This window comes from Phoca vitulina, unplaced genomic scaffold (assembly GCF_004348235.1).
Source record: "Phoca vitulina isolate PV1807 unplaced genomic scaffold, GSC_HSeal_1.0 scaffold31, whole genome shotgun sequence".
NCBI classification, from domain to species: domain Eukaryota; kingdom Metazoa; phylum Chordata; class Mammalia; order Carnivora; family Phocidae; genus Phoca; species Phoca vitulina.
Genome location: NW_022589734.1, coordinates 9,689,760 through 9,698,165, shown reverse-complemented (window position 1 = coordinate 9,698,165; position 8,406 = coordinate 9,689,760).

Here is an 8,406-nt window from a genome sequence, read left to right as displayed (position 1 = left end):
TAATCACTGAATTATCATTATACAACTATATTGCATTATAAAAATATAAGCAACCAATTTTAAACATTTGGCTTTGGCTCTATAAGACTGTGTATTGTTTTCTTACTCAACATTTTATTGTGAGTATTTTCCCTACTATCCCATTTAATAAATGTTTTCTATTGATCATATTCTTTTATTGGGCATTTAGGTTGTTTCTAAATTCTATATATTATAAATAAGGGTAAACTGACTTTTTCCTTATCCAAAAATGAATTCTAAGCTTTGTAGAACAAGATATAAAAATCTTAATTCTTATTTTCCATTTTTAAATATCTCTGGCATCTATAAAGAAATGTTTCTTAAATTAAATATGTGGTCATTTATATTCACTATGCAGGGTACAGGATGAAAATTTTTTCTTTAATAGAAAAGAATCTTTAACAGATTTTCTTTAGTAGAAAAGAATCTTTACATTTCCTTGATTAATTCAGATATTCATGCATTAGATTTGCACATATCATTGTACTTACTTAAAATTATTTAGCGTATTATATCACAAATCGTACCCTTTTCAAATCATTTTTGAATATGTCATATTTAATAATTTTCTCTATTATGCCAACTTTTCCAACATTATTTTTAGAGGCTTCAATTGATTTCAAACCTGCCCATCCATATCAATATTTTGGCTTTGTCTAATTTGAATTTGTCAAATGAATTTTATCCGAGGTTAACTCTATCCTCTCTTAAAGAAATAATTAATATTGATTAATTTGAGGCTTGATAATAATTGAACCCAGTTCACAACAAAAGCAAGTCAGTTATGGTGCTTAGAAATTTTGAATAAAAGAAAAAGGCAACCACTATTCAAAATTTCTAAGCACCATAGCTGACTTGCTTTTGTTGTGAACTGGGTTCAATTATTATCAAGCCTCAAATTAATCAATATTAATTATTTCTTTAAGAGAGGATATAAATCAATATTAGTAGTTTTCAGGATGCTTTACAGGTCTCAATCAAGAATGTATGGATGAATTGTAGCAAGAATTGGCTGGGAAGTGCATCATTTGCTTGAAGAGGTAAGACAACAGAAATTTTTATGTTATATCATTTATGTTGTATCATTGAAGAAAGCAAAATGCTGAGAAGTCACTTGTCAAAATATTGCCATTAGAAAAGTAAAACCATATGTAACCAATTTTCCATGCAGAAAGGAACGATCAACTTTGCAGAATAATCGAGAAATAGCTTCATTCCTGTTTAGCATTCCTATCTTCTGTTCATTCTTTTTGCATATAAGTCCTATAGCTCCTGGAAACCCCCAAAGAGTAAGAAGGGGGCTCAGGGTTGGGAGAGGAAGTGAGAGCTCATGGTAGCCCAGACTAGATGTTTCTCCCATGTGATCTTTATTATTCTATCATTTCCCTCTGATCTTCCACAGCTGGTTCACTTGACTGGCTCCTTCATTTTGCAGGGCTTTGGTTTAACTTGTTCCTTTCTCTGTCGCATTTACCTGGTACAGTGCCTGGTCACATAATGGTCCACTGTGGTGTTCCCTGTCAGTGGAATAAATAAAAGGAAGGAAGGACAGACAGAAGAAAAGAAGGAAGAGAAAAGAAGGAAGGAGAAAAGAAGAAAAAAAGAAGGAGAAAAGAAGGAAGAAGAAAAGAAGGAAGAGAAAAGGAAGGAAGGAAGGAAGGAAGGAAGGAAGGAAGGAAGGAAGGAAGGAAGGAAGGAAAGAAGCAAGGACAGACCAGACCAGTCTGAGAGAAATCTCAATTTCTTGCACCTAACTCATTAAAAGTAACTTTCATTTCCATCACACAAAGAGCAAGAGACAGAATGAAGAAACTAGGCTCTTCGCCAGCTCTAAAATTCAGTCTTCACACTACCGGTTTCTCATTTTGTTTAGAATTTGAGAATTCCTGGGCATCAGACATAATGATGTTCAAATGAAAGATTTAAAACTGCATTCTAGAGCATTTCAATCAGTAGTATTTCATCCACAATACCGTAAAAGCAGAGAATGACACCATTTTATAATATAGCTTGTACTAGCTTATCAATTATAGAGTAGATTCCATGTTAGTTATTAATACATACAACCAAGAACTTTAAATGGGTATTCAAACTGCAACTTTGAAATTAGACATTGTAAAATGTCTTTGTAAAATGCCAAGGGCTGATCTTTACCAATAAGGCATTTGATATCTTCTAGTGAGGTCATCTGTGACCTGAGAAGAGTTCCCTTTTTTGCCTTTGTTGTCCCGTATGAGGAAACTTACCTGGAGGAATTTGAGCCCTCAAAAGTCCTAGACAGAGACAGGCTGGAGACACACTTCATCCAGCAAGTACACAGGCCATAGGAGGTCCACATTTTATTTTATCTTCATTTTAAGTGATCTCTACACCCAACGTGGGGCTTGAACTCACAACCCCGAGATCAAGAGTCGCATGCTCCACTCACGGAGTCAGCCAGGCACCACAGGAGGTCCACATTTTAAAGGAAACATCTCCAGCTTTTTCTCCTTTCCCCCTCCTTCTCCTTGTTCAACAACAACACTGCAGAAGAGGATAAATTCTCTGTGCTCCTGTCCAATTAGATCAGAACGTTTTTGGTTTCTTTTTTTTTTTTTAAGTAAGATTGTGGTGTGTTCCATGACAGCATTTGAAAGCATATTTCTGAAACGATGAATATATTACAGTTAAAGTTGACAAACTCATCCACCAGAGGTCTGAAGTGTACAGTGGAAATGGATTAATTTTAACATGAGCACTTTAGCTGTGTTAGTACTTGACAGTTCTTGTCTCAAAGCTGCTATTTGAATATTTATTTAAAGTTCTTGAGGTGCCTGAGTGGCTCAGTCGGTTAAACATCTGACTCTTGATTTTGGCTCAGGTCATGATCTCGGGGTCTTGAGATGGAGTCTCAAATTGGGGTCCATGCTCATTAGGGAGTCTGCTTGAGATTCTCTCTCCCTCTTGCTCTGCCCCTCCACCCACCCCCTGCTCACTCTCTCTCTCAAAAAGTAAGTAAGTAAGTTCTTGGTCGTGTATATTAATAAACTGACATAGAACCTACTCTGTAACTGATAAGCTAGTATGAACTATATTGTAAAACGACTCTTTTCCATATGAGATTAGAAAAGGGAAAACAAAAAGTAAATCATTATTTTCTTAACGCAAATGGCGCTCTTTCCTTCACTTGTCATTTGGATCTAGGTTATTCCTGAGGAAATATTTTGGTGACCATGTGCCATTCTTCACTTTCCTTAATCTCCTAGGAAACGTGAGTCAGGTATCCTCCAGCAGAATCTCTTATTCTGTTCTCTGGCACCATTTAATTCCCATCAACTAGCCATTTTAGAAACTTTTTAGCAGATGAAAAAACTGGTTGTTTGAAGGCCATAATTAAAATTAAATATGTCACTTATATTTTTCCTCCTTGCTGTAATAATACCACTTAAACGTATTCCATTTTGACAATGGTATATTTTTGTGTTGCTCTGTTTTTCCTTTTCAAAATCTCTTTTCGTGAACTGTAATGGAGTAAATTATCAACTCTGGGTTGTCAGTACTTTTTTTGGGTGAGTTTAATCAAAATATTGACCTCAGTGGCAGGGTGCAGATGGGAGTGATCAATAAAAAGACCTTAGATTTTAAGTCAAGAAACTATAGTTTCTGGAGGTACTTGTATTACACAGTCATCATAAATTCCTGATATTAAAAATAAATTCCTAAAACAGGTAAAAATGGAATGATAACTTCTACTGCCGAGAAAAGCAGTGGGAATTTTTCACTTTACAAAATAGTTATCCCTCCCATTCTTTTCTATACCTATTCCCCCTAATGTATACGAAGTGTGATTTGATTTGTAAAACTCCACGTATGTGCAATATCACAGTGGCCCACAGATCCCCCCAGGCATGGCAGACCTGAAGTTTGGTTCAGCTGCTTGTCCAGGAAAACTGTGTCGCAGGAACTCCTTAGGGCAACTTTAAAATATCTTTATACTCTATACTGTTAGTAATATTTAAAGAAGCAGTAACCGAATCCAGTTTCATAGTACTTTTCCACCGATCAGACATTTTAGCCTCTAATTTATACCACCTCATTGATACAGCAGCCTTCTGTGGAATTTTTCTCACCATTTTGGGGATAAGGATCTCAGGCTCTCCACTCTAAGTGACTCCGTGGATGGGTGGAGACTTGAACCCAGTCGTTTAACTCCTAGCCCAGCGCACTTTCCATTCCATTACAGTTGCTTCGTGTCATTAACACTTGGGACTTAAAAAAAAAAAAAAGCCCTAGAAATTACATCAGAGGTAGGTCAAGAAATGGCTATAACTATCTCTTCAGAATCGTTCAATGTGCTTATTTGTCATCACCCCCATACTGATGTACCAAGTTTATTCCACTTCTGAATTCAGGCCAGTAACCATTAGCATTGATGGAGAGAGTTGTCTCCCCCACACACAATATGTTTTGAACGTGCATTCTTCCTGAGTCACCTTCTGTGAGCTCCTGATAACCTGTCCTGGTTGGGAAAATCATATTTTTCAAATGTTTTAACTCAAAACAATGATATTTATAAGGCAACATACATATAAATAAGTAGTTAGATGATAGATAGAAGGATAGATAGATAGATGATAGATAGATAGATAGATAGATAGATAGATAGATGATAGATAGATAGATAAAAACAGAATTTTACTTCCAAAAACACCTAAGTGCATCCATCAAAGCACTGAGACAAAAAGTTTTGAAATGTGACACCAAGTGTCAGTTCAGAGCAATTAACTAATGTTTAATAAAGAGGCAGCTTAAATTTTTGTCCCACTTGGCAACCACTGGAACGATATTTCTAGGGAATCACATTTATTTTTTAATGTGAAATTTTTCACACTACACAATAAGCACAAACTAGACCAGTCATTCTCACCTGGGGCGATTTTTCTCCCCTGGGGACATCAGTTAGCATTATCTGGAGACAATTCTCATTGTCCCCACTGGTTGAGGGGATGCTACTGGTCTCGCAGGTAGAAGCCAAGGATACTGCTAAGCATCCTACGATTCACAGGCAACTCTCCCATGACAAAGAACTTTCTGGCCCAACATATCAATAGGGCTGAGGCTGAGAGATCCTGCACCAGAGAAAGCATTTGGAATGTCAAAAGTGTATAAAGGAAAAAATAGTAATAAACAGAAAACATGCAGCAACCGTGTGCTACCAAAAGATGGGTGAGAGTGCAAATAGTTGGTGGCAAAAATGGAAAGACCAAGGATGCCATTGAACATTCATGTCATTGCAATCTGATGCCGAGAAATACTTTGCTGGACATGGTCACCCAATGGCCTTCCTTAGCTCCACTTGGTCAGCAAGATGACCACTACCTACTCTTTCCCCTTTCACACACTTGTCACTCGTCTGACAATCAGAAGCTAATAGAGAATAGGTAGCAGCCCAGAAAACTGTCATGACAGACCTAACCTTTGGAATGTTCTTCTACACTCAGTGGTGTCTTGAAGTAGCAATCTTCAGGCCTTTTTTACCTGCTCCTTTAGGTCTCCTTCCCATAGAACATTCCTGGTTTTCTCTCCCTCATTCTCCCCTGGGAATTAGTTTTGTCTTTCTCTGAACTCGCCTAAGTACAGAAGAAATGCATTGACACTCTATATTCTTTGTGATTTCCTCTTCCCAAACCAGCTATTCCTTTTGCTGATGTCCATATATTTAAGAGAAAGCAGGACAATTATTGTGTGTGTCCCCATTACTCGATTTCTAAGACACTGCTCTTTCACTCTATGGCAACCTATCTGCTCTTACTCACAGAAGGTTTTCCTAACACCCTTTTCCCCTTCGGAGTAATCTGGCTTAGTTTAATGTAGTCGCTTCACACTGTTACACAAGCAAGCCCGTGTAGTTCTGTTTTCCTTGAACCATATACCTTGGCCCAATAAACACTTGCCAAGCCCCGTTTTAGCACCCTTTGAAGCCATAAAATGGGTTCTGAAGATCCAGAGGTTACCTAGAATAGCTCAAGTGTGTAATTCTTGAGGAAGTGTACAATTTCTTTGGTTTCAAGTTTAGAAAAACAGCGATTTGTCATGTTTCATATTTCCAAATCGATAGGCCGAACTCATGTGGTTTGCGTCTGAGCTACACTGTAAAAAGGAAGTAAAATGTCAAGTTGTTTATTTCTGCAAGACTTTCTTATCTCAAAATAACACTGACTTTGCTTAATCAGATCTGCATTCAATAAGATCAGTGGAATTCCTTTGCCAGTCACTGTTCTCTTTCCAAAAATGACAAGTTCTGGGAAAGGAAGAGTTAAACGTTTTGACAATTGTGTCAAAACAGAATAAAAGGCAAGAGTTAACTAGCACGGCAGCTCTCTATTCCTGAGAAAGAAAGAATCTATTCTCCTGGTCTCATCTCACATGCCACCTTCTTTTCAATGCTGTTTCATTATAGATGAAAGGCGAAGATAGGAAGCTCCAAAAAAGACACCTAGAAAAAAGGAAAAATATCCTCCTTCCTGATCATAAGCTTTCACTTAGTGACAAGCAGAAACCCTGTCTGCTGATGTCAGCAGAACACCACTGGACTCGGCACTCTCCATTGTGAGATAAGTGATCAAAGTCCTCTATGGAAAAATCAGGAAAGCCGCCAAAGCTTTTGTTTTACCTTAGAGACCTTCAGTTTGATTTCAAAGTCTGAGAGTCATACTTCTTAGAGCTTTGGAAATTGTAGTGTCAGTGTATTTTTAAAAATTAGCTAAATTAATAAAGCAGAACAAAGCATTGATATTTTATTAGGTGGCAAAAAGAAAAACGTCTTACTGACACTGTCCTCAGGGCAGGCCCCCTCCTTTGCACGCACATGACATACAACAGCTAGCACTCATTCAGCACCCCCACTGAATTCAGAGTGAAGTTAGTTTGGGGGAAAACTTCTCATAAACATGTTTATTATTTATATAGTTTATATAAAGTGATTTCTCTGCCTTTGAACTTCTTGGACACATGTTCATAACGTTCACTTGGCAATTAATCGTCTGTTCCCTTAGGATATATTTGTAATTGCTACCTTGGCCTTTTTTTAAATTTTTTTTTCGTTGCTTTTTTTTTTTTTTTTTTAGTTTCAAGTTTTTGTAACTTGATTCTTGAAGGAAATTGGAACATTTTTTGTGCATTTCTTGCACATATTTTTGCAACCAATGGGATAAAAGGACAGAAGGAGTTGTGTTTTGTTCACTCTGCCAGGATGCCTGAGGAATGCCTGACAGGTCATAGACACATACTGTTCAGTACATTCAATAAAATTGATAATCTTCCACAAAACTTGCTCTCACTGTGCCTAAATCTGAGCCAAACCCACAGCAAAGTCCATGTGATCTATAAGTCATTGTTGACTCAACATGTTGACTTGACTCTATCTTATGCATCATTATTTACTGAGCATTAAATATACAGGCACACTCCCATTTCATCCTGAAAACGAACCTACAGGATGGAGTTTATTTTCCAATTGTATAGGTGAGAAAACGAATGCAGAATTTAGTAGGTACATTACCCCAGCTCAAGTACACAGCCTAGATTCAAACACAGGTCAGTCTGATGCGAAAGTTGTGAACAGCCTCCACTAGGAGACCCTAACTAAGTCTCGTGTTTTAAGTAATGCTACATTGGTGACTTTTATTAAAATAGTTAATACTCAGTTATAGCACTCTGTATTATCAAAACATTTTAAAAATCAAAATTCATTAGATTCCTACATTCTCTCTATGATGTAAGCATTTTGATTTTTATTTGGTGGACACTGAAACTAAAACCAAAAGAGAACAAACCCTATCCTCAAAGACAACAGACTTAAAAATAATTTTGAAATTACTACTCCCTAACCCTGTTCTCTGAATGGTTGAGGCATGTCTCAAAATACATGAGAAATATTAAAACTCACATTGTCACTAGGTTGTAGTAAAACCAGTGATCCCAGGGGGGAGTTCAATGAAATACCACCAACAACAAAAGTAGTAACAGTCGTCATGTTTGAAGGCTTACAAGGTGGCAAGTAATATTCCACATTTTTACGTACTTGATTTTTTTTAAGATTTTATGTATTTATTTGACAGAGAGAAAGAGAGAAAGCACGAGCAGGGGGAGCAGCAGAGCAAGAGGGAGAAGCAGGCTCCTCACCGCAGAGGGGAGCCCGAAGCGGGGCTCGATCCCAGGACCCCGGGATCATGACCTGAGCCGAAGGCAAACGCTTAACTGACTGAGCCACCCAGGCGCCCCCGTACTTGATTTTATTTAATCTTTGTGCTAACTATGTGAGACAGACCACCCCCACCCCTGTATCATAAATGAAGATCTTACTTAGAATAGTTAAAGTCAGAGAACTAGTTTTTTTTTTTTTTT